Source organism: Chlorocebus sabaeus, chromosome 3 (genome assembly GCF_047675955.1).
Source record: "Chlorocebus sabaeus isolate Y175 chromosome 3, mChlSab1.0.hap1, whole genome shotgun sequence".
Lineage (NCBI taxonomy): Eukaryota > Metazoa > Chordata > Mammalia > Primates > Cercopithecidae > Chlorocebus > Chlorocebus sabaeus.
The window spans coordinates 54,511,063-54,537,767 of NC_132906.1; the positions used below are offsets into that span (position 1 = coordinate 54,511,063).

General features: G+C 37.2%; 1 long non-coding RNA gene across 1 annotated transcript; it reads left to right on the forward strand.

Annotated features, from left to right (window-relative positions):
• The first annotated feature begins 1,037 nt into the window (after positions 1–1,037).
• LOC103214572 (uncharacterized) lies at positions 1,038–26,705 on the forward strand. The gene is made up of 4 exons (XR_489603.3): positions 1,038–1,176; positions 8,860–9,000; positions 15,243–15,369; positions 26,362–26,705. It is a non-coding gene; the product is annotated as an uncharacterized lncRNA (long non-coding RNA).

Below are 26,705 nucleotides of genomic sequence, written 5' to 3' on the forward strand. Positions count from 1 at the left end.
TTAAAAAAAAAAAATCTGTGAAATCTAAATTTCTGCTATCTTAACAACAACAACAAAAATCACTCAATGGCTAATTTGGTTTACTAAAGTATGTATACTGCCAGAAGTCTTCCTTAGGAATTAAGGCACAAAAATTCAGTTTTTGTAGCTGTATTAGAGTGTAATTATTTATTTTGTTGTCTCATATTGGTATACATCAATAAAAAATAAAATAGATTTCACTTCAATCATATTAGGACATGTTTAATAAAAACACTGATATAAAAGAAATTTGAAAAATCCTTAAGGTGATTCCTCTTTAGTGCTTTCTGTTTTTAAGTTATTCAATCCATTCAATGTGAAAAGAAATGAATGAAACCACTACAAACACAATACATTAGAACTGAGAAAAATTATAATATGAAATGTATATTTTAAACATATACTTTTGGATCTATTTTAAAATTTAAAAATAGGAACAAAGCACTTACTGTTGTTAAGAAGATTATACCTCTATATAATTATTTTTATTTACCCTAAATAGTCTATGCTTTTAATCAATTGACTTGGCATTCAGGATAGAAACTTACCTAATTATTTGTATTTATCTGCATGGTAACTGACTATGTAAGTTATGTAGACAACTCCTAAAAATAATTTCAACAGATATTTTAACTTGCCACAAAATTAAAGGTTATTGTAAAAAATTTTGAGGCAATATACTGAGAATTTTTTCTCCCTTCAACACACACTGAGAGAAGAACACAGAGTGATTCCCTGAAATATTGAATCCAATACTGAATGAATAGGCAACACCATTGTAATTGTCATTAGTAAAGATTTACATCTGAAATATCAGAAACACTTTAGGACTATTGACTTATACTAAGGGATGTTCAAAAGCCTCCCTTTATTTTCAAACTTCTATTTGTAGGGAAAGGAAATAACCTTTACTGTATAGTAGGTATAAAAGAAACCAGATGATTCATCTCTGTGAATCTGCTTGTTGAATTTGATGGATCATTCTTAAAAGCGACGTTGCTAATCTTCAGGTTTTCTTTTTTAGGTTATTCACAGATCAGTGGGTTTTCCAGCTAATACAGGTCTGATGCTCTTCTGTCTTCACACATGGTATTCATCATATCTTGACAAGAAAAGACCTTCAGTCTACAAATAACCTTCACTGAAGTAAGACATGTAAGTGGGTTTCTTTATGAAAGATAGATTTTATGGCTGAATAAAAAACAACTGTAGTTAAAAAGTGTCATTGCATGGACTTATTTGAAGATTTTTCCTTAAAGGAACTTTAATGTTTGTTGTTGAAACTACTAATAGACTAAAAAAGAGAAAAGTATTAAATTACTTTATCATTAACCACAAACGCAACAGGAAGGGTTGATCAGCTCCGTATTTTATCATTCAGAAGCGTTCAGCCTTTAAAATATTTAAGCATCCACATTAGTTCTTGTCAAACTAGCACAAAGCAGTGCATAATATGACCTGTGTGTAAGAGCAGAACAAGATAAGAGGGTACAGTCAGGGTGAAATTTCCACAATGGGATTGCCCTGTACTATAGATAATAGTTTGGCTTCCTGTTTCCACACAATTACAAAATGATGTTGAATGTTTTCTTTATATTTTTACTTGGTCATACTAAGTCTAGTTGGTATGGAACTACCAAGGAAGTAACAATAAATTTGAGGCATCCTATATGCCATGTATTATTTCATATGGCCAATTAGAAAAAATAAAAATCAAATTTTATGGTATCAGACAGCATGATAATTGGGGTTCTCATGGTATAAATAACTTTAAAGAAAATATTAAGAACTTTCAAGCAGGGCAAGAATTAAAATAATTTCTCAGCGTAACTAAACATCTGAGAATCTCTTTGCATAGTGCCTGCTGTGTAGTGAATAAAGGAATGGCTGGGAGACAATTTCTTAAACACCCCTTAAAATCTTCCATTGGCCTTATATAAACCAAAGCATATAGAAATACGATTATCAGTGAAATTAATATTGAGTATATAAAAGCACAAATTTTAACCCTACTGTGTGGGATGAGGAAATACAGGAAAAATGTGATTTCCAGGAGGGGATTACAGAGTACTAATGAAAAAAAAATCCTTGTAAATCTTAAACCCTAATTTCAAAAGACATTGATTACAAAGCTTTCTGTCCTTCTCTAGTTTTCAATCCAACAAATGATCCTGGAGAAAAATAAAGTTACTATTAAGTGAGATATCAGGAAATTTCACAACAGTAGGTATATATTTATATAATAAAAAAGTTGGGATATATATTTTTATGTATATATCTACCCCAACTTTTAATTTGGTTATTCATTCATTCATCCATTCATCCATTCAATAAACATTGAATTCCTGATATGTACAAGCTGCTGGAGAAACAGTGGTCAGCAAGACAGATAAGGGCCCTACCTTCAAGTAGGTTACGTTATGATGGGAGAGAATAACAATGAACAAAAAAAAATATAAAATAATTACAGACTGGAATAAGCAATGAATAAAATAAACCAGGTGTTATAATGAAACATACTGGTTAGGACAGGTGTCTCTGAGAAGATATTCAAGCTAAGATGCAGGAGAAGAGGCTAGCTGTTTATCTGAAAACCAGGAGCAAGCTGTTTCATGCTGAGGAAACAGCAAATGCTTGGAAGGTTCTAGAAGTTTAGAAGCCAGTGTAACTGAGGTTTTAATGACCAAGACATAGTCCACAAAATGAAATGGGAGAATCAGCCAGAATAGATCAAGCATTATAGGCCTGGAAAGAGTCTGGATTTTGTCCTATAGTCATTAAGAATTTTAAGTAGCCTTTGATAAGATGTGGAAAGATTAAATCCAATCTCAAAGCAAAGCACTGAAACAATAGAGAAGGAGGAAAAAGAATCAAAGGTGAAAAAGGATTTTAAATATACATAAACATTGAATGGCCTAAGCAAAGTTAAAAACAGACCCATATATTGGAAGCTTTATAAACTATCCTTGTGGCAAATATTGTTGAATTATGGAAAACGAAACAAAACAAAACCTAATGGGCATAGAATGCTAATATATAAAAATGCAGCTTTCAATCATATTTATATATACTGTAAAATAAAAATGCATAGACCTAAGCATTTTGAGAAGTTTTGTTAAGTTTTATTAAGATCGCAGCAATAATAAAACTATTAAAATTTCACCTTCAAGAGGAGAAAAGTGGATGCTAACACAATATATTGTGTACAGTCTCTTTAATCTGTTTTAAAGTATTAATTTTTAAAATCATTGCTTTCAGAAATAATTACTTATTTTAATATTTTATCCACACTGCAATGTAAGAGTAAAATAATTTTTAACCTTTGGAGAAAAGATACTATTTTCCAGACTGGCAACTTAATAAATATTTGGGTGACTATACCTGTCTTCAACATCTAAAGTGGACAATTTAATACAATAATATCATTCAGTTGTGGAGTAGCATGCAATTGAATTGTTATAAATTTACAAAAATGCCTGTAATAATATCACAAATTAAAACATAAATTGATAGAATTGTGGTAGTATGTTTTTACTGTGCAAGAGGATCTGCTAAAATAACCAGCATTTAGGAAAGTGAATGGAATAATATAAACACTTAAATGTAAAAATTACAGATATGACATTGGATATATTAAAGTATTTTGTGGCAAACAAATATTAAGGGAATAATGATTGAATTCCTTCCTAAAATAGCTTTGCCAATGCAGGATCCAAACTCTCTGATTCTGCTTGCCAGAGCATTTTGTATTTTGAAGTAAGGAGCTGGATCATACTTAGGTTTTTCTGTACATTAAGAAAAGTGTTAGCAGTAAAAAGTCCAGCCCTGGTCCTTCTGTGAAGTCCTAGGGACTGCCAAAAACTCTGGGGTATTCCACATCTACTTTCATTATCCATTCATTCATTCAAAAGTAATTTATCGGCTACTGTGTGTCAAGCACTGCCCTAGACACTTGAGATTTATCAGTAAACAAAACCACAAAGGATCCCTGCTCTCAGAGAGCTTGAATTCTATCATACGGAGATCAATAAATATTAGCCTGGTAAATAACTGAGTTATATAGTAGATTAGATGATAAATGTCATAGAAAAAGACAAAGTAGAACAAGATAAGGGAGATCCAGACATGAGACAGGAAGCAGGTTACAATTTTAAACAGCATGATCAGTGCACACCTTCTTGAGCAGGTGACTTGTAAGCAGAAGCTTGAAGGAGGTGAGGGATTTGCTGGGCATCTGGGAAAAGAGCATTCCAGGCAGGGCCCTAGGGAAGACAGGCCCAGTGTTTTGTAAGAAGAGAAGGGGCTGGAGTGACAGGAGTGGCAAGGTAGAAACCAATTTTCTGCTCTCCAGTATCCATGAAGGAGAAGCCCTGGAATTTTAGCAAAGGAGCAGCTTAGAATAGCAATATGGAAATGAAGGGAGAAAGGGAGGAAGAGAGAAAGGGAGTAAGGGAGGAGGAGAGGAGGGGAGGGAGGAGGGGAGGGAGGGGGAGAGGGAAGGAGGGGAGAGGGAAGGAGGGGAGAGGGGGAGGGGGAGAGGGAAGGAGGGAAGAGGGGGAGAGGGGAGGGGAGAGGGGGAGGAAGGGAGGAGGTGAGGAGAGAGAGGAGGAGGGAGGGGAGAAGGGGAGGGGAGGGGTGGGGAGAAGGGGTGGGGAGGGGTGGGGAGGGGGAGGGGAGGAGGGAGGGGAGGGGAGGGGAGGAGGGAGGGGAGGGGAGGAGGGAGGGGAGGGGAGGGGGAGGGGAGGAAGGAGGGGAGGGGAGGGGGAGGGGAGGAAGGAGGGGAGGGGAGGGGGAGGGGAGGAAGGAGGGGAGGGGAGGGGGAGGGGAGGAAGGAGGGGAGGGGAGGGGGAGGGGAGGAAGGAGGGGAGGGGGAGGGGAGGAAGGAGGGGAGGAGGGGAGGGAGGGGAGGGGAGGGAGGGGAGGGAGGGGAGGGGAGGAGGGGAGGGAGGGAGACTTACATTGAATTTGCATCTTTATGGCAAGCCTACTGCTTAACCTAGAATTTTTGTCAGAAATAAGAATATCGAAGCATTCTAAAGATCATCGTAGTCACACTTTGTGTTTGGAGTTTTCTTTTTTCTTATTATAATCATTCTTTAAAGATGATAGTATGTACCACCTCTCTAGCTACCTCATAGTTCTCAGGCCTGGTTCAAAGTCTTTCTTAGGACTGTGCACTTATCTGACAAGCAAATTAGTGGTTATGAAGGAATCAGAATGATAGGGCAGCCCAAGAAACTGCCCAAATGCTGGAACTAAATGTATAGTAATCACTTGAGAAAATGTGGTAAATTCAGAAGAAAATACAAGATTCTTAAAAAGAAAAATGTGCATTCAGGCACACCGAGTTTCAAAATAAAACAAATAACTGAGGAGAAACCATAAAAATCAAGCCTTGCATGTAAAATAATCTCCCTTGTCTATTAAGCAGCACTCCACTTTTTGATTTTTTTAATGACATTTGTCCATTACAGTCAAATCAGAAAGAAAAAGTATGACAGTGCTTCAATATTTTTAAAGAAAGCAGAAATCTTCTAATAATCTGTTGACTTGAAATACTCCAAAAGAAAGTGGATTAGTTCCACAAAACAAAGTGCTTTCCTCAATACGTGTTTATTGTAATGGAGTCCAGGACCACCACATGTGATTATAGTAAAAGCTCTGCAGTATTTCCATCTGGCAATGAGAACACAAGATGTTGTGTAAACTACCAGAAGGACTCTATTTCATTGTAATTAAAATTTAGTGTTACACTTAAGCAATAAGGCAACTCCAGGAGATGTGATTATCATGAGATAATGACCTTGGGGTGTTACAAGGCATACAAGGAACCAAATGCCTCCAATCCTCTAGGGGGCAAGATTATTTTTACATAACAATCTCGATCTCCTCTTGCTTACCCACCCCTGCCCCTGAAGCTGTATGATCAGTGAAAGCGGAAAGCTTGGGATTAAGAGCACTAATATGATTTCTGCAAAAAGAGGACATCGGGGGACTGGTATATGACAGAGATGGCATCGTGGAATGCTGAAGCAGCAGTTTCAAATGAGTTGTGCTGTTTGCGCAATAATTATGCAATGGCTTTAGAATTCTCTGGACACACATAGAACTGTCAGTGATGTCATAGTCATGTAAGTAATCCTCAGCAAGGGCACAGATTTAACCTTTTTCCCCTGTTTTGGTTTCATGATTTCCATTCCATAATAGCAATAAGATATGACAGGTGGTACATTTCTTGAGGGTTTATTATTCTTCTTGGGTGGTTGAAGCCATTCAGCCTTTGGCCCAAACCTCTCAAGACATCTGAGATGTATAATAATTTCCCCAAAATGCAATGCCTGTCATGTCTTATTGCTTAATTACTTTGTACTTACCAAGTAATTCTTCTTAAAGTGAATGCAGATAACAGTGCTTACATTACAGTTTATAGTACTAGAAACTACTTCTAAATGGAAAAACATGAAACAATTTCTACAGTTATGAATGAGGGAACATTCCATTATATTACTGTTATAAACTAAACTGGAGGGTCACTTAAAATTATGTAAAATATTTATATGTTTTAATAATTTGTTGGAGGGGAAAGTGATAAACTAAAATTAGAGTTAATATAAAATTTAGAGTTAATATAAAACTAGGACATCCTCAATGACAGCTCATGTTGAGGAGATGGGTACGCTAATTATTCAAAGATATCTCAACTCTCATATATCAAAGAGTTGGAAGGGGAGAGCTTAGCTTGTATAATATTTTTAATTTAAAAAGAAACAAATATTATTAAAGGGAAGCACTGGAAAATGGGAAAAATCATAAAATAGTAATATGGAAAGGATTGCATATGTAAATATATATCCGTGTATATCAAATATACAAAACATGGACACACTGAAAGGGTAAAAGAGTAAATATTCAAGGTATTAGGGGTTTTTAAAATTTTTTTTAGGGTAAGGAAGAACCTTCTAAATACAAATGAACCCTATTAGCCATCTACCCGGTTGAAGTTTAGAGTTTCATTGCCCCCTGTTTCATTTTACTAGTGAAATTTTCATTTACTCATGTCCCAGTAAACACCTTCAACTCTCCACTTAAGAGAGTATAATCTTCACTTCTGTTGAGGCTGGATCTAAGATCTGGTTAGCTTATGAATCTAGAATACCTTGAGGTGAGTCTACATATTCCTGAAACTCAAGGATATCTATACAAAGATTAATTTACAGGGCCAAAAAAAAGTATATAAATGTGATATATTTATACAAATCAACAAATACAAATTGTACATTAGAACACTCTCTAAATTAACCTCTGTAACTAATCTGCATAATTCAGGTACACAACACAATAACATATTTCTTGACAAGGTCTCCATTATGGTGAATACTCTCAATGACATGTCCTGAGTCACCAGGAACTCAGCAGTCATATTATTCAATGATTCTAGAACATGAGGCAGGGGAAAGCTGAGAGCTCACTCCAGGTCCAACCCACTCCAAGACCATGCCTCTGATCCCCTTCTTCATCGGAGAATCAACCAGGAACTTCAGCTCCCATTTTCTAATTGATCAATCTTATGACCTTAGCTAAAGTCAATTGACCTTTTTGCTCAATCTAGATTCTATATTTGGAAAAAAAAAAGTACTAATACCAGCTGTAACAACTTCACAGAGTTTTGTGAAGACATGAAATACTATAAGGGGAAATGTTTTATAATTCAAGTGCTAGTCACATCATGTCTGATGTTGCTGTTTTTGCTATTATTGCACTCGACTGAACATTGAAAATGGATGGTGAACACAACTTAGGCACAACTTTGGGACAAACATTAAACTAAAGGGATATGGTTGGGGTCAGACAGAGGCCACATTCTTATTTTCTAAAAGTATCAGGTGACAGAATGAAAATATCAATTTTTAAATCATTATAATGAGTCATAAATCTCCATATTAAACAGACAAACACAAGAAAAATTCTGTTGCAAAATCTCTCTTATGTTGGAAAGCATTCATCACTTCTTGACAGAAGATGTTGCTGATTTTGGCCTCCTCCATGAAAGTCTTCCTTCATTGAAAATGAGATAAACAATCCTTCTTTACATTATTACCCTGTATCAACAGGAAATCTTTCCGTCAGAATCCTGCTGTATCTCACCTCAAACATTGTTTTACTATTTCCATTATTGTATCACCAAACTTGTAGGTTCTGTGGTGAGAATGTTTACATCAATTCTGTCTTGGATTTTAAACTACACAGCAAGAAGAGAGTCTGGCAAAGATAATTTTACTGTAAAGTGTTAATGAGTGTTTTTATTGGTAAGAAGGAAATATTTTTTATTTAAAAATGTGCCTGTAAATATCATTGTTTAGGAAGCCTGCATATACTTCATGACAACATTAAACATGTTTATCCTTCCATATACGCAAGAAAGTCTTTGATTTATGTCACACTTTTATTCTTATAGTACATATAGATAACTTTGCTTCTCTTTCTAATGTATACATTTTTTGTCTAGAACTTTTAGAAGAAACTTAAATTATAAGTTCTGTTTTTACTTAAAATGTGTTTTTACTTCAACCATTATTTAAAATGCATTCTGACCATGACATACAAGAATATACAGGAAGTCTCTCACAGAGGAACTTCTCTACTTCTCCAACAATGTGTCTGCTCGTATTTTCATAGGTAAATTAACTAGGCATAATTTGATAATAAATTTTGGTAAAGTCTTTCTTCCATTTCTCTCTCCATCTCTCTGTATCTGTACATATATTTTTTCATTATTGATAAAAAGTTTAACTCTCATGAGATATCTTAAAATTGTTTACTGTTTTTTTTTTTTTAAAGGAAACTGGATTCTTAAATCAGGCCTTCCAAAAGAACATAAAATTAGAATTGCCTGCTGAATGAAGATAATTGAGAAAGCAAGCTAGTATAATCCCAGAATTCCCAAATGTTCTTTTCTCAATGATACTTCTATCTATGGAGGTAAGAGTGAAAAATATGGGTTTTTTCCTAAATCAAGTACCCGCTTGACAGGAACTATTTATTCACCTCTAAGAACTACTTAAACAGTCTTTTTTGATACCAAGCCAAGGAAAAAAGCTCAACCACTGTCCTACGTATCAAATTTTTATTGCACAGAGGCCAGGTGGTAAATCTGACCTAGAAAAATTAGTGGCCAACATATGCCTGCTGCCTGCTCTCTCTCTCTCTCTCTCTCTCTCTCTCTGTCTATCTATCTATCTATCTGTCCATCTGTCTTTCTATGTATCTACTTCTTTATTTTTTAATGCCACCTGTGTAAGCAAAATACTTCTTAGAATGGGACAATTCATTCAGGCAGGGGAGCCACAGTCCCATGCTCCTTCCACCTTAATCAAGAGTGCTCTATCAACAATCTAACACACAGGTTCAACACCTGATCTTGTCCCTGGGGCGACTATGATCTTCCTTGGTGGTGATGGTGGTGGTGGTGATGTTGCTGTGCAGTTGCATTATTGATCCAGCTGCTTTATTGCTAACCATGACTTTCTAGTTTCTGAAATGACTATTCTTTCCAAGGTGATAAGTTCTTTCATACAATTTCCAAACAGCTTCATACACATATTCTGGCCTTTTCCTTTCATACTTCTGGCTCCCATTTGCTATCCCACATCTAAAATGGTGACAGATAGTGATTACACATTTGTCATGAGATCAGAAATTCTTTAAAGATTTCCCAAGAATCCTCATGATAGCTGCTTGAAACTGTATTATATTCCCTGGCACCAGATGGAGTTATTATGGGGATTCTTTTCTTAAAGATTCCATCTGCACAATGACTCTTTATGGATCAAAGATTGTTCAAATATGCTATCATTTCCTTGATTAAAATTATAAAATGTGGGTGCTTAAACTTGAGAAATATTTTTATATTCTATGGTCTTGTCACTGTCATGCATTCTGCTTAGTGCTAAACCTTTGATGGCCAAGATCAAATCTAAAAATGTAAAACTTTTAGGCAGGGGCATTTAGGATACTTAGAAAATCTTTATAGGATTCCTTACATGAGGTACAGGTACATTCCAATGTTCCTTTACATTGAAATAGCATCTGACATTTTAAAAATCTAAGTGTTAGTGACCATATTCACTATTTATGAAAAAAAACAGTGGAAGATTTAAGCCTAATTTCCCCTGGGTAACTGTAATCTTGCCTTTGTCATCCAGAATTAGATATAAATCTTTTTTTGGCTCTGAGTATTAGAAGTGCTCTAGATGAAAAGATAGCACAGTTCCATAGGACCAAAGTTTCCTCTTCCACATTAAAGATGTTTTCTATGTGAAATAATAGAGCAAGTCAATCGTGAGAAAACTCAAGACTACCCTAGGGATGGGTAATTTCCGTGGCCTATGGGTGGCCCTTGATTTATATTTGTATTCATAAACAAGTATGGACTAAGAACTTACAAGTGCTTTAGGGATATCAGAGGTAGAAGATTCAATCCTGGCTCTGTAGACATATATTTTCTTCTTGCATGTTTTTTTTTTTTCTTTCACGAAATGGTTGATTTAAATCTTAATAGATGGCCTCATTATGAAAACTACAAGATAAATAACAAGAGCCTAAAAAAAGTGGGGTTAAAAAACAGAAATTCTTGGGAAAAAATACATGCCAGCAAGCAAAAATGGCTCAGATTACAAAACACTTCAAGAGAATTAAGGTGACAGAGTTCCACAAACAAAACATATTATCTGTTATTCAAGGTATTGGTAGAGCAGGGATTGCAAAAATCAATGCACCTCTAAACCCAAGACATTGTCAAACAGCTGTTTAATACTCAAGTCCCACTAAGTCACAAATCCAGGTTGGTAATAAATAGAAAATTGGCAGGCTAGGGCCTCATTTCCTTTCACTTCTCTTCAACCTCACCAACTGTGAAAATGTAAAACAGGTAAGCAGTCAGTGAGTGAAACAATTAATATCCCACCACATCCTTACATGATTAGCCTCTTTAAAAAATCGGAAGTAGACTTAAAGGTGATGCAACATCAGAGTATAATTTTAACAAGAATAACTTCAGCTCCTACTATGTGCCAGTCACTTTTTCACTCGTGTCTGCTTCAGCTTGTGGAATTCAGTGGGAACTGCGTCTTTCAAGTCCTCAGCCTCCATCTCAGAAAACTGAGTCAGTCTAAAATGAATCTCTGCTTACATAAATGACTTCCTCTTTTGTCTTGCTGAAGGGAATTTAGCTTATCTGAATCAGCCCAGTGACAAATCCAAAAGTTTCTTGATGAGATCAGATCATATAGCTTCAGTAAATTAGCACATACCAAATACAGTATCTGCTGAATCTTCAGTATTCCAACAGACTCCTATCTATTGTCAGCAATAGAAAATGACCTTCAAGAAGGCTGCTTCAACTAAGGCTCCTGGAGTTTAATTGAGGCTATGACTAGACCCAAAAGTATTCAATCTTTGCCCAACTACTTTACGTGGAGACTCTGTGTCCTCTCTGACTTCATGAATTTATTTATTAACTCTGGAGAAGTTTTAATATACCAAAAGAAAAGTTTAAAAAGACTTCTTTGTGCCAGCATTCTAATGTTCTTCGTGTTACCTTTGCTGCAGCCTGTAATTTAGAACCTTGGGTTGACAGAGCCTGAATCATAAGACTGCCCTGTGGCTTCTCCATAGAGCCTGAGCTCTGGGTTCCCATCAACATTATAAAGTTGCTTTCTTGATTCACAGAATTTCATGAAAGTAGACACAGAGTACTGAAAACCATATATAAAACATAGTTTAATAAATGTTAATTCATTCAGAGATCATGAAGTGCCTCTGATTTTTGCCTTACATAGTTCTAGCTTATTTCATCTGACCTCACCATCCTGCATATTTACATATGTATACACATATGCATATACACACACATACACATATGTGTATATATAAATATATAAACAATTGGTAAATCTGAGTAAAGGATATAGAAGTCCTTCATATTTTTGTGTTTTTCTAGAAGTTGCAAATTATATCAAAATTACAAGTTACCCCCCAATTAAAAAGTTATTCCCCCTAATTAAAATAAAATTGCCAGAAAAAAAGAGAGGAAGAACAGAGAGAGATGAAAGCAAAATGCAATGCATAACCTTGAATTGAATCCTAGAGCACAGGAAAAACATACCCTGAAGAATGGTAATTGGTGAAAATTGAATAAAGTAGGTATAGTTGAAAACAGTATTATAATCAGTGTTAATTTTCTGATCTTAATAACAGTGCTATGGCTACATAAGTGAATGTTCTTGTTCTTACTCTTAGGAAATAATTAGGGGGAAGCTAGTATGATGTCTCTAAGTTATTTTCAAGTAGTTTAGAAACACATGCACATACACATACATCCCAACCACCCCACATACATATATACATACACATGCATACACATATTCATATACACGTACATATGTGAGTACATATATACATGTATGTGTATGTGGGGTGTGTATGTATTTCTAAACTATATACAATATATACATATACATATACTATATACATATATACATAAACTATATGCAATATATATGTGTATATATAAAAATTATATATATATACACACACAGAGAAACAATAAAACAAATGTGGCAAAATGTTTTAAAATGGTGAACTTGGATATAGGGTATACAGGAGGGGTTTTGGTGGTGTTTTTTGTTTGTAATTCTTACAACTTTTCTGTTGACAGTACACCTCCTGCATTGGACCCTTGATCCATGATCCCTTATTCATGATACCTGACCCACTTGAGATCTCATGGCTGACATTTTTTTTTCATTGAATTTCTGCATGAATTGCTGGTTTATAACTTTGCCTCCCCACTGACACCGACATCTTATACGTAGGTCTCTGGCTCTAGTTCCTATATCCCCAGCCCCTATCTGGGCCATAATCCTGATTCAACATGCTGTTGGTTCTCAGTCTGAATTCTTTAGACCATTCAATTCAAAACTGCACACTTTTTTTCTCAGAGTGAATCTTTGTTTGGAACCCCTGCTACTTCAAGTGGAATACCTGTGTACATATTTTTCCATGTGTATAGTTCATTAAAAAATATATATATATGCTTCATTTATACTATCCACCTGTTGGAAAACTATACAACACTAATTGTTTTTGAATTTTCTGTTAGGCTTTATAATTTATAAATTCTCATGTTTCTTTTTTCAGATAAAACTCATTTCAATTTTATTACATTACTGAAACTCCCTCAGGATAATGCAATCATATGTATTGACTAACTTTCATAGTTCTATTGTTTAAAATAAAGCAGAGTTGAGTTGAATTAAAGCCTAATATAGTCACATAAAAATTACACTGCTTTCTTTTTTTAAATTTCATTTTAAACAGGGAGCCAAGATATCCAAGGCCAGTTATATAAACAAAAATTTGTCTAAGAAAAAAAAAGCAAAAAAGGTACTTCTATCTATAGAAGTTAATAGGATAAGTTTCTAAAATCCAGATTCAAATACTGAAGCCTTGCAGAGCAGTTCTTCTCTTAACAGTATAGATAGGAACAAATTGTTTGGCCCACATGAAAAATCTCACTGTGCCTGATAATCTTGGAACGTGATTGGAATTAATGTGACAAGTATTCTTTTTTCTAATATGAAATAATTCTTCAGAAAAAAGTACAAGATATCTCATACCAATTTCATGTTATACCAATTTACTTGGATGAAAGATTTTTAAAAAATCCTCCTTCCTAGTTCTCAGTATGGATAGGTTTACCGCTTCTCTCTACTGTGTGTCATGGAGTGTTAATGTTTCTACAAAAGGTGAAAATATTAAAACTTCATAGTTGATAAATGGAGTTCCAAACTATATAACCTGTATTGTTAGCCTACATCTTTTTTTTTTTTTTTTTTTTTTTTTTTTTTTTTTTTTTTTTTTTTTTTTTGAGATGGAGTCTTGCTCTGTCACCAGGCTAGAGTGCGGCGGCACGATCCTGGTTCATTGCAACCTCCTGCCTCAACCTCCTGAGTAGCTGGGACAACAGGTGTGCACCACCATGCCCAGCTAATTTTTGTATTTTTAGTAGAGACTGGGTTTCACCATGTTGGCCAGGATGGTCTCGATCTCTTGACCTCGTGATCTGCCCACCTCAGCCTCCCAAAGTGCTGGGATTGCAGGCGTTAACCACCACATCCGGCCACCCCACATCTTTAGAAAGCATTTTGAGATTGACCCCATCAAAATATTAAGCTTCTTTTAGCATTCCTCTTCTGGTGAAACAAAAAGAAAAAAAATAACAATACTGCATAATTGTTTTGTAAGAGTCTGTTTTATTTCCCAATTTATTCCTTAGGAAATTTCCCTGGATTTAAAAAAATTATCATAATGCTCAAGTATCTCAGTTGTAATCTGGATAGTTTTTTAATGAAATATGATTTGAACTGTGGAAGTACAAGAACAAAACAATGGACACCTTTAAAGAAAATGAGACCTAAATCTCACGGCAATATGCTAGTCAGTGTTTTGTACAGGGAGGTCCCATTGGTTTAATTTTTGTTTTCTTCTCACTTTACTCTGATCCTACAAGGATGCAAATGGAGTAAAAGTGGAATTAGCAGAATAATTTTCCCCAATGAAGACAAATAAATCAATACAAGAGGAAATAATATGCATGTCAACAGTCAAGACTGTATATGACTCTAGTACCAAGAGCAGTAAGCACTTGACTCTAGTCTCCACTCTAAAACTTGGGGGCATACAATCAAAAGCTGATGTCAGTGAGTTTACTTTTGGGGATTCAAATGCTGATATTCTTTGACATGTTCTACTCACAAACAAGAATAAAGATTCAGAGTAACAGCCAACTTTGTCCCTGAAGCTCTGTGAAGCCCAAAGAGGGCTGTAAGAAACTCCCTCACTGAGTTTCAATCTTAAAACCACTGAAAAGCCCTGCCGTACAGGCCAAAAGTCTTGTGTGTTTGCATGTGGAATAAGATGAGCTTGGTGAATTACCACCAATAATGATAGTTAAGCTTGGTACAACAGGGCCTTGATTCATTTCATCTTAAAAGAAACTATATAATAAGTTGCAGCAAAGGAAAGAAAAGGAAGCATGAGATGTTCCACAGAGTTCCTCTGTCTTGTTTTCTGTCTGGATATATGACAACAATATTTCTATTGAATAATCAGGACACTGTCTTTTAATTGTAACTGGATGTCATGGTTGTCTTCCATGCAAGCTGCAGATGACTGCCCCTCCACAAACCGTCATCAAGTTATGCCACTTCAATGCCCTAAAATGGAGAGATGGAGAGATGGGTGTGGGAAGAGAAAGACACCTTAGCAGCAGAGAGCGGAGAAAACAGTGTGAGTTTTATTTAATTCCTACTTAACATTACTTTGTATAGTAAACAAAAGGGATATTTTTGAAAATCCCTTTGGATAATTTCTGCCACCTAAAATTCTGAACATTTTGACTCACTGCCTTATAAAAGAATCAATTAATTGAAAAAGAGAAGGGATTCTCCCCTGATCTTTTCAAGAATCCTTAAAAGGCACATTTCTTACTAAGGATCTTGAAAGTGTATTTCTAGTCAATCCCAGGAGTCACTGCTCAGAGATTTACATTTCACAAATGTAATCAACAGTCTAAGCAGGATACTGATGTTTGGACTGCAGAGCTCTGCTACCTGCCGCATCACTGCCATCCTGAATACTGCTGTGGAATCTATGCAGAGTTTATACAGAAACCAAAGCGGACATGTATCACAGGCCAAGTAGACCCCTTCGGCATTGAGACAGTATTCCCTGCATGCCCCAAATTAAAGAGTAGTTTCAAATAAAATATATGACCACAGTAGAGATGTTATGTACAGTCTGAGGCAACTCCCACGACCTCCTGAACACAAAACCTCGACCTATTTATTTTTCTTCATAGCACTTACCACTCTCCAGAATTTGTTTCTTTCTCTGTGTATTGCTTTGCTCTTCCACTAGAAGTACACACACCCCAGGAGGACGGAGACTTGGACTTGGTCACTATGCAGCCACGGCATGAGAGCATGCCTGCTCCACAACTGATGCTCAGAAAACATCTCTTGAACAAATTAATGCCAGAACACTTTTGCCAGTGTGGCCATTAACACAGAACACTGCTCCAGAAGATGAGTAGGTAGATTCAGACACTCACATCTGCCATGTGAGTGAATATTACACCTGTGCACCACTTACGGAATTCAGGATTCTGAGCACAGAGTCTATGTGAGGAAGCGTCATCTTAAAGGAAATTTCAGGGCCATTATCAGAGTTCACTCTCCCATCATCTTGATTATTTTTTGACAGTTCTAGCAGGCCCAGAGAGGAGGCTACACCGTACTGCTGCATTTTCAACAGAGCTCATCTAAATCGTAGGCCTCTGTTGAAGACAGAGGTTACACTGGTCAATAAATTGATGAAGATGTCTTCCAAAATATTGTTTCACTGTGCCCTTTGCTGAAGTGTTGAAATCACTATGAGCTCTTCAAAACTATGGTGTAAATGTCCCTAGAAGTTATGCTGGGAATGTACAATATGGCTTTTCATAGGACAAAAAAGAAAAAGAAAACCTTTTAAAAGCTTATCCCCTACCAGGAATTAGTGGGAGGAAAGCATCTTGGAAAAGAATATCCCTCAGTCTTTATGTTTCATCGTCACGAAAACACAGTTGTAGACCCATAGACCCTCAGGGAACTTTGTATCTATGAAACCTAGTGTTTACAGAAAAATCCTAAAATGGCCTTCAAACCTGAATAGCATACCTTTATGAAATCGCAGAGGGTCTGACACAACCTAGAGAACAAACAACTTGTAGGCTAAGTAATAGGTTTCTGAACCATAGTACATTTTAGAGTATTCTGAATAGTAATGTTGCATTCCAAGGGTATGATTTACAGTCCTCCCTAAATCTGGTCTCCAGAGCTGACTTAGGCTAATTTCTAGATCCTACTGCATCTACTTAGATCTTGTTCCCCATATATTTTGAATGCTAAATGCAAAACATGTACACTATTGGTGGCTATATTTTAGGTGAGGAATGCAATTCTTCCCCATAGTGGCAATACAGCATCCTCTCAGTTATAAATATCTTCACTTCAATGAGAAAAGATGATGAAATTCTTTTTGAAGACTCTCAAAGGGCTTGCAGATTTTTAAAAATATTACTGCCACTTTGTTTGGAAGAAATACAGTTTGGTCGTAAAACCATCATTTGTGATTGGATTTATGAACATGACACGCATTTGCATGCTGTGCATGAAAACCGTGCGCCAAAGAGTGGTTTCAGACAAGGAAACTGTTGCTAGTTAGAATGTTCTCACCTGTATTATCATTAACAAATTTCAAGTTCCTTCAACCTGTTGAAAACAAAGGTAATTCAAATGAATCTTCCTTTACATGAACAGTCTATCAATTTCAAAATTCCTCATAACTTCATTGGGTTTTTTCCAATTAAAAAGGGAAATTCCTTTATGTATATACTCCAAAGTGCTTTTTCTTTTAAAGTCAGATTGGGGAAAAGCATCCTTCTTTTTGTGTATTCTATTTATGTCTTGCTAAGCACTTAAAGTCTATCTGTAACTAGCTTAGAACATTTCCTTATCATTGAGCACAGTACTTAAGAGTATGTTTTTTAAAAGAGTTGTCTACTAAATTGAATGTATTTATTCAGCAAGTCTGATTAAGCACCAGAAAGCTATTGCTAGATTTTTTGAAAAGTAAATAAGTAACTTACATTAAAGAAGCTTACATTTGAGGAATCACCACACTATCTTCCACAATAATTGAACTAATATACATTCCTACCAACTGTGTAAAAGTGTTCCTTTTTTCTCCACAGCCTCACCAGCATCTGTTATTTTTTGACTTTTTAATAATAGTCATTCTGATTGGTGTGAGATGGTGTCTCACTTTGGTTTTGATTTGCATTTCTCTATCGATCAGTGTGACATTGAGTTTTTCTTCATATGATTGTTGGCTACATGTAGGTCTTTTGAAAAATGTCTGTTCGTGTCCTTTGCCCATGTTTTAATGGGTTTGTTTTTTTTCTTGTAAATTTGTTTAAGTTCCTTAGAGATGCTAGATATTAGATCTTTGTCAGATGCACAGTTTGCAAAAGTTTTCTCCCATTCTGTAGGTTGTCTGTTTACTCCACTGATAGCTTCTTTTGCTATGCAGAAGCTCTTTAATATTTCTATACTACAAAATAGAAGGAAATAAGGGTTCAGTAAAGGTATATATGAGACCTTATGCTAAAAAAAAAAATGGAAAGGGGTAATTAGTTAGGACCTGGGGGATCTGGTAAGACTTCTTGAGAAGTTGTCATTTGTGTTTGGTTTGAACAATTAGTAGAATTTTTATCATTGTAAAATGAGGGGAGTCTGAGGGAAGGGGAAGTCTCTGATTCAATAATTTGGAGACTTCTCTCAAATTCGGTGGCAAGCCCAGAACAAAATTTTATGAAAGCAAATGCATTTAACCGATATTGGAGATGTTAAATGAATCCAAGGTACACTTTCCAATAACAGCAGTAAGGCAACCCTCAAAGAATTTGGCGACTCTCTAAATTATTTGAAGTGAAATAGTTTCCATAGATGAGACCTATATTTTAAATATCCAATGTTTCTACACTGAGAGGGTATAAATTAAGATTCTTTATTTTATTCATTTTTACTGTGCTCCTTAAGAGAAACAAGAATTCCTCTATGAAGTAAAATGCAAAGTAGAATACATTTGGAAGAATCATCCCAAGAACATGTAAAACATCATCACACCAGCTGCTGATTTCATCCCAGTGTTTTCTCCTGTCAATAAGAAAATCCTTGATGTGCTATTGAATCCACAGTTATCTTGACAGTCATCTTCATGTAATATTCAAGATAGCTTTTACACAGTCTCCGTTATAATATTAGCCTGAGATCTAATGCTTGCTCTTTATTTAAGGGATGATGAACTTGATTTGATGGTTTCTCTTCTGTGAGCCAGTTCAGACTCACAATTCTCCTGGGCAGATTTCACTATCTTTAACTGACTGTAAGTTTAAGATGTTCCTAGCCAAAACCCTATTCTTATCAATTACTGTTCTACACCACTAGTTTTACCCAGATTTAACTCAAGAGCTATTTTCATCAGCTTTCCATCATGTACTAGGCCTGACCTTTGAAATATTGTAGCCACTGAATTGCTATCATCCAAGATAAGAAAGATCTATCTGAAAAGCTCTATCTTGGTTCAAAAGAAAATAAAAAGTATTCTATGACATTAACTATTTCAAATCTCTTTTACTATTGCCAATCCACACAAGATTATTGGGATGTAGTTTCCCAGATTGAGAAACATGTTTGAGAAGGAAGGAAGGAAGAAAAAAAGAAAAGAAGGGAGAAAGGAGAGGAAGGAATAAAGGAGGAAGGAAGGGAGGAAGGGAAAAAATTGGGCAAACACAAGCCCCTGAAATAAGATCTGATGATTTCCCCCTTCTCTGGTTTTAAAAAGTCAAGTATACAAGCTCTATATTCAAGAATTGAATAGTACAGTTAACCTATAAGTAATTTCAGATGCTGGGTTCTAGATGCAGCACTGTAAATAAGATGACAGGGACTTATATTACTGCTGAGAAAACTGGGTTTGATAAACTAAAGATGCCCATGTATATCAGTCATGCTCCTGGTGAGAACAGGTGGCTCACTACATAATGAGAGGAATATTCAATAAACTATTTACAAAGCTATGGATGACATGTAGGGAAGCCACAGAGAGAGGGCAGTATCTAGGGCTAGTAAGAGTAGAAGGCCATTAATGTCCCCAGGCCTAAAGGAGGTAGAGCAGTCAAAGGAAACAAGAGACGAGGGAGGCTGCGAGGACAGGGCCACCTGGTAGAGCCATAACCTTAAAGTATGTAGTCACTTCTTGGCAACTTTGCAAGCAGGGAGCTAACCTCACTTTTAACCCTCCCTCTGATGCCTAGCTGGTTTACCCCATTGGTGAAAATCAGTGGGTGAGGGAACCAGAGAGCAAGGAAGCTTACTGTTCTATTCCAAGTAACTCCTACCAGCTGTAGAGAGTAGGGATCAGGAAATAGAATGAAGAATAGGTCTAAAAGGACTCACAGCAGAAATCCAGTACATCATATTAGTAATATGGATTAGGCCCAGTACTGTAAATCAAAAATTTGTGAAGAAAGAATAACAGGAAAAAACTCAAACTCCTTATTTCATCTACGAAAACTCTTTGACCCTAGAGTCTTAAAATGTAGATAATTTCAAAGATTTTGAGAACATACTCCTAAAATTATATATGCATAAGCAAGCATGAACACACATATACACACAAAAGGAGATACAGCAAAATGATTTAGTTATTACAGACTCAGAAAAACTTGATGGGGAATTAGCAGACCAGTAAGCTTGCTGGCTCCATATACAAAAGGTGGTATGCATGAGGATACTGTTAGGGGTTAGAAGGAAGTGAGAAGTTTTGAGAATTGAGACACGAGGAGAGGTAAAGTAATAAAGAAATGGCACAATAGCTTTCTTTCAGGCTTCTTGAACTTATTGTGAGCTATCGTGCAGTTACTAATTTAAGTACAATTCCCTCAAACATAAAGAGAAATCAAGCATCTGATATGATTTGACTGTGTCCCCAGCCAAATCTCATATCAGTTGTAATCCCCATGTGTCAAGGGAGGAACCTGATGAGAGGTGATTGAACTATGGGGCAGTTTCCCCCACGCTGTTCTCATAACAGTGACATTTCATGAGATTCGAGAACCCACTGACGGGTTCTTCCCTGTTCACTCTCATTCTCTTTTTCCTGCCACCTTGTGAAGAAGGTACTTGGTTTACCTTTGCCTTTCACCATTATTGTAGTTTTCCGGAGGCCTCCTTCACCATGTGGAACTGTGAGTCTATTAAACCTATTTTCTTTATAAATTATACATTCTCACATATTCTTTATGGCAGTGTGAAAACAGACTAATACAAGAAATTGGTATCTTGAAGAATGAGGCACTGCTATAAAGATAACCTGAAAATGTGGAAGTGACTTTGGAACTGGATAATGAGGAGAGGCTGGAACAATTTGGAGGGCTCAGAAGACGACAGGAAAATGTGGGAAAGTTTGGAACTTCCTAGAAACTTTTTAAATGATTTTGACCAAAATGCTGATAGTGATGTGGACAATGATGTCCAGGTTGAGATGGTCTCAGATGGAGACGAGGAACTTCTTGAGAACTAGAGCAAAGGGGACTCTTGCCATTCTTCAGCAAAGAATCTGGTGGCATTTTGCCTCTGCCCTAGAGAAGTGTGGAACTTTGAATTTCAGAAAGCTGCTTTAGGGTATCTGGCAGAAGTTTCTAAGTAGCAAAGCATTCAAGAGGTGAAGAGCATAAAAGTTTGGAAATTTTGCAGCCGGACCACGTGATAGAAAAGAAAAACTCATTTTCTGGGGAGAAATTGAAGCCAGGTGCAGAAATTTGCATAAGTAACATAGAATGTTAATCACCAAGACAATGGGGAAACTGTCTCCAGGCCATGTCAGAGAACTTTGTGGCAGCCCCTCCCATCACAGGCCCAGAAGCCTAAGAGGGAAAAATTGTTCTGTGGGCTGGGCCCAGGGCCCTGATGCTCTGTGCACCCTTGGGACATGGTGCCTTGCATCCCAGCTGCTCCAGCTTCAGCTGTGGCTAAAAGGAGCAACATACACCTCAAGCCATTGCTTCAGAGGCTGCAAGCTCCAAGTCTTGGGGGCTTCCATGTGGTGTTGGGCCTGTAGGTGCACAGAAGATAAGAGTTGAGCTTTGGGAACCTCGGCCTAGGTTTCAGAGGATGTATGGAAACACATAGCTGTCCAGGCAGAAGTCTGCTGCAGGGGTTTAGCCCTCATGGAAAAAACCTCTGCTAGGTCAGTATGGAAGGGAAATGTAGGGTTGCAGACCCCACACAGCTCTGTAGTGGAGCTGTGAGAAGAGGGCCACTGTCCTCCAGATCCCAGTATGGTAGATCCACCAACAGCCTGCACGTGCACCTGGAAAAGTCACAGTCACTCAACACTAGCCCATGAAAGCAGCTGGGGGGGGTGCTGTACCCTGCAAAGCCATAGGGGCAGAGCTGCCCAAGGTTGTGGGAACCCACCTCTTGCATTAGTGTGCCCTGGATGTGAGACACAGAGCCAAAGGAGATTATTTTGGAGCTTTAGATTTAATGACTGCCCCACCGGATTTCAGATTTGCATAGGGCCTGTAGCCCCTTTGTTTTGGTCAATTTCTCCCATTTGAAATTAGAGAATTTATCCAATGCCTGTATCCCATTGTATCGTGGAAGTAACTAACTTGTCATTCTCACATGTGAAGGGAGGGACCTGGTGGGAGGTGATTGGATCATGGGGGCAGTTTCCCCCATGCTCCTCTCATGATATTGAGTGAGTGGTTTCTCATGAGATCTGATGGTTTTATAAGGGACTCTTCCCTCTTCACTCTCTCCCTTTTTTTCCTGCCACCTTGTGAAGAAGGTGCTTGTTTCTCCTTTGCCTTCTGCCAAAATTGTAAGTTTCCTGAGGCCTCTTCAGCCATGCTGAAGTGTGAGTCAATTAAACCCCTTTTCATTATAAATTACCCAGTCTCAGGTATTTCTTTATAGCAATGTGAAAATGGACTAATACAGTATCTTTATATTTTCTATAACTATCTGATCTCACTCATAAGGTTCCAACATGTTAGGTAGCAGGAGGAGAAAAAGGCTACATTAGGTACTGCAATTGTCATGGTACATTTGTGTTGCTATAATAGAATACCACGGACTGGGTAATTTACAAATAATAGAGTTTCAATCAGCTTACAGTTTTAGGGACTGGTAAGTCATGAGTATGGTGCTGGCATCTAGTGAGGGCCTTCTTGCTGCATCATAACTTGGCAAAGGGCTTCACATGGTGAGAGTAAGAGTGTGCTATTTGGATCTCTCTTCTTATAAAGCTACCAACCCCATTATAGGGGTCCCACTCTGATCATCTTACCTAATCATAATTACCTCCCAAAAGCCTCACCTCCAAATACCATCAACATATAAATTTGGAGATTGTATTTCCAACACATCAAATTTAGGAGACACATTCAAACCACGGCAATAATCCATTAATTTCTGTCAATCTATCAACTTGAATTTTTTAAAGGTAACTTAGCCTTTTTTAACATAAATAGCCAGCCATTCTGATTTGTTCCACCACACCCTGCTTTATTCCAATATGGCAACTGAGGGTAAGCAAAAGTAGAGCCTAAGGGGTCTCCTGATGCGGGGAGAAAGGAGAAATCCACATCCAGGTCTTTTCGCTTGTCCTCCAGCAGTAAATCTCAGATGCGTGGTAGCTGGCCCCACTAGCACCTATGCTCAGTTCCCTCACCATTTGGTCAGAGACTGGAGTTGTCCCTGCCAATTGGGCCCCAGCTCATCAGCAATGTAAAAATATATTCTTACATCTGCCAAGAAGCCCTGAGAAGTGGCTGTGGTTCCCCCTTGGTTCTAGTCCCAAGAGGTCTGCCCCATAGCCCTCAGTCACAGGGCCACTCCATCTCCACTACTGTGATTTCCTCTGCTGAGTTTCCCATTCAAACTTCATTATCCATCCCTCTTCAGTGTCCTGCCCACTCCATTTGGGTACAAGGAACAGCTCAAGAAAGCCAAACTCAAACATTCCTCATCCATGCATGCTGTACCTTACCTCTAAGGTATCATCCAGGAATTCCTCTGGATAAATGTAACTCCCCCAGTCACAAAGGCTGGATTTGGTCCAGAAGGAGATTAGGATGTATTCATCCACTGCCTCTTCTACCTTGCTCTCTGTGTATTCTTTCCACAATCACCAAGACTGGCAAGGACAGTTTTCTCTAAATAGTAGCCTGAGATTTCCCCATGGAGTAAGTTGCTCAAGCTACAGTCAACAAGTTCTCAACATGGGGCCTGTAAGCCTTTTTCAAGAAGTCTTCAAGATCAAAACCATTCTCATATACTAAAATGTTACTTTCCTTTTCACTCTCATTCTTTGACACTCATACAGTGCCATTTTCCAGAAGCTACATGATGTGTGATACTTTAAAACACTGAACACAGAAGACATGAGAATCCAGGTGCTTTCTATTAAGCCAGACATTTGCAAAGTGTTAAGCAATGCCGATCTAATTTTTTTCTGGTTTCAGAAAATATAGTTTTTTAAAAGAAAAATATGTTATTTATGGTAACATGTAATGGGTTTATTATTGATTTTTATTGATATCATTGATATTTTACAGTGAATTTACACTCAAGCACCACATAACATTTTAGTCAATGACAGACAGTATATACAACAGTAGTCATATAAGATTACAATAAAGCTGAAAAATTTCCTATTGCTGAGTAAAATCATAACCATCACATTGCAGCACAATGCATCACTCAAGTGTTTATGGTGATGCTGGAGCAAAAAAACCTACTGCACTGCCAGTTGTATGAGAGTCTGGCATATACAATTATGTACAGTATGGAATACTAATAGTGATCACAAATGACTAGGTTACTGGTTTATGTATTTACTATGCTATACTTTTGTTATTATTTCAGAGTGTACTCTTTCTACTTACAAAAGAAGAAAAAAAACTGTAAAACAGCCCCTCAGGCAGGTCCTTCAGTAGGTATTCCAGAAGGCGGCTTTTTTTTTTTTTTTTTTTTGAGACTGAGTCTTGCTCTGTCTCCCAGGCTGGGGTGCAGTGGCACAATCTTGGCCTCCCAGGTTCATGCCATTCTCCTGCCTCAGTCTCCCAAGCAGCTGGGACTACAGGCGCCCGCCACCACACCCGGCTAATTTTTTGTATTTTTAGTAGAGACGGGGTTTCACCATGTTAGCCAGGATGGTCTCGATCTCCTGACCTCGTGATATGCCCGCCTCGCCCTTCCAAAGTGCTGGGATTACAGGCGTGAACCACCGTGCTTGGTCGAAGAAGGCTCTGTTATGGGAGATGACAGCTCCACATACATTATTGCCCCTGAAGACCGTCTATTGGGACAAGATGTGGAAGTGGAAGACGGTGATATTCATGATCCTCACCCTGTGCAGGCCTGGGCTAATGTGTGTGTTTGTGTCTTTGTTTTTAACAAAAAAAAAGTTTACAAAGAAAAATAACAATTGTAAAAGTAGAAAAAAGCTTACAGAATAAGGTTATAAAGAAAATATATTCTTACATCTGTACAATGTGTTTTAAGCTAAGTGTTATTATAAAAAAGTTAAAAGGTTTTAAAATAATTTAAAAGTGTACAAAGTAAAACATTTACAGTGAGCTAAGGTTATTTTATTATTGAAGAAAGAAAAGTTTTTAAATAAATTTAGTGTAGCCTAAGTGTACAGTGTTTATAACATCTACAGTAGTGGACAGTAATGTTCTAAGCCTTCACATTCACTCACCACTCACCCACTGACTCCCAGAGCAACTTCCAGTCCCACAAGCTCCATTCGTGGCAAGTGTACTACACAAATGGGCCCTTTTTAAAAATCTTTCCTACCATATTTTTACTGTATCTGCTCTATGTTTAGATACACATTTAATTACCATTGTGCTACCACTGCCTACAGTACTCAGTAGAGTAACATGTTGTACAAGTTTGTAGCCGAGGAGCAATGGCTAGACCATATAACCTAGATACGTAATAGGCTAGGCCATCTAGGTTTGAATAAGTACCCTTGTGATGTTCCCACAATGATGAAATCACCTAATGACACATTTCTCAGAATGTAGCCCCATCATTAAGTGACATATGACTGTATATTTAATTATTTTATAACTTCTCAGTTTAAAGTTCTATTAAGTAAATATCAATAATCCACACAAATCAAAAGCTTTTTAAGGTCTTCCATAATTTTTTAAGAGTTAAAAAGCATCTCGAGACCAAAAATTTGAGAACTTCTGTTCCAGTCTCCAAGTCCACTTCTTAGCATATTTTTTTAAAAAGCATTATTTAGAGACCTCCCTACAAAGCCACAGGCTCACTAAAGAGCTCACAAAATGAATGTTGACTAAATTCTGTTCTGGGCAGCATCAGGGTTCTCTCTCTCTCTCGGTTTATACATGAAGGTAAAATGTTCAAGTCTTGATGGTAATATGACTTAAAGAGGGGAATTTTTAAAGTTCCAGTTCAGTATCTGCAAGATATTCTCCTATGTGAGAGGTCTAAGGAGATGATAAACCAAGTGTGAGACTCCGGGCTCAGGTGGGGCACCCTTTAGGGACCCAAGAAACAAAGGCTGACTGAGCGTTTCGGGGTTGGGGAACAGACATTCTTGTCCACATCACTGTGCCATGTCTTTCAGGGCTCCAGGTGGCACACGTGTGGACAGTACAACAGTCTCCCAAGGGCTTCTGGAGGACGGTACTAGTGAGGACTCTTGATGAAGAAGTTCAGATAGGAGATGGTGAACAAAACTTATCCTAGCATGTGAAGCTACTAGAAGAAATGTAAAAGCATGGAAACTGACATCCTGGGCAAACAGATGGGGTCTAGGCACTGTCCAAAGCCCACTATTAATCTTGATGAAACAGCACTTTTACCTGTGGGCTGCTGAGGCCTGAGACATGCATATGAATTATATGCCTATGATCAAGTACTGGTGCACCATAAGTTGTTATAGAAATATAATACAATCTATATGTTACA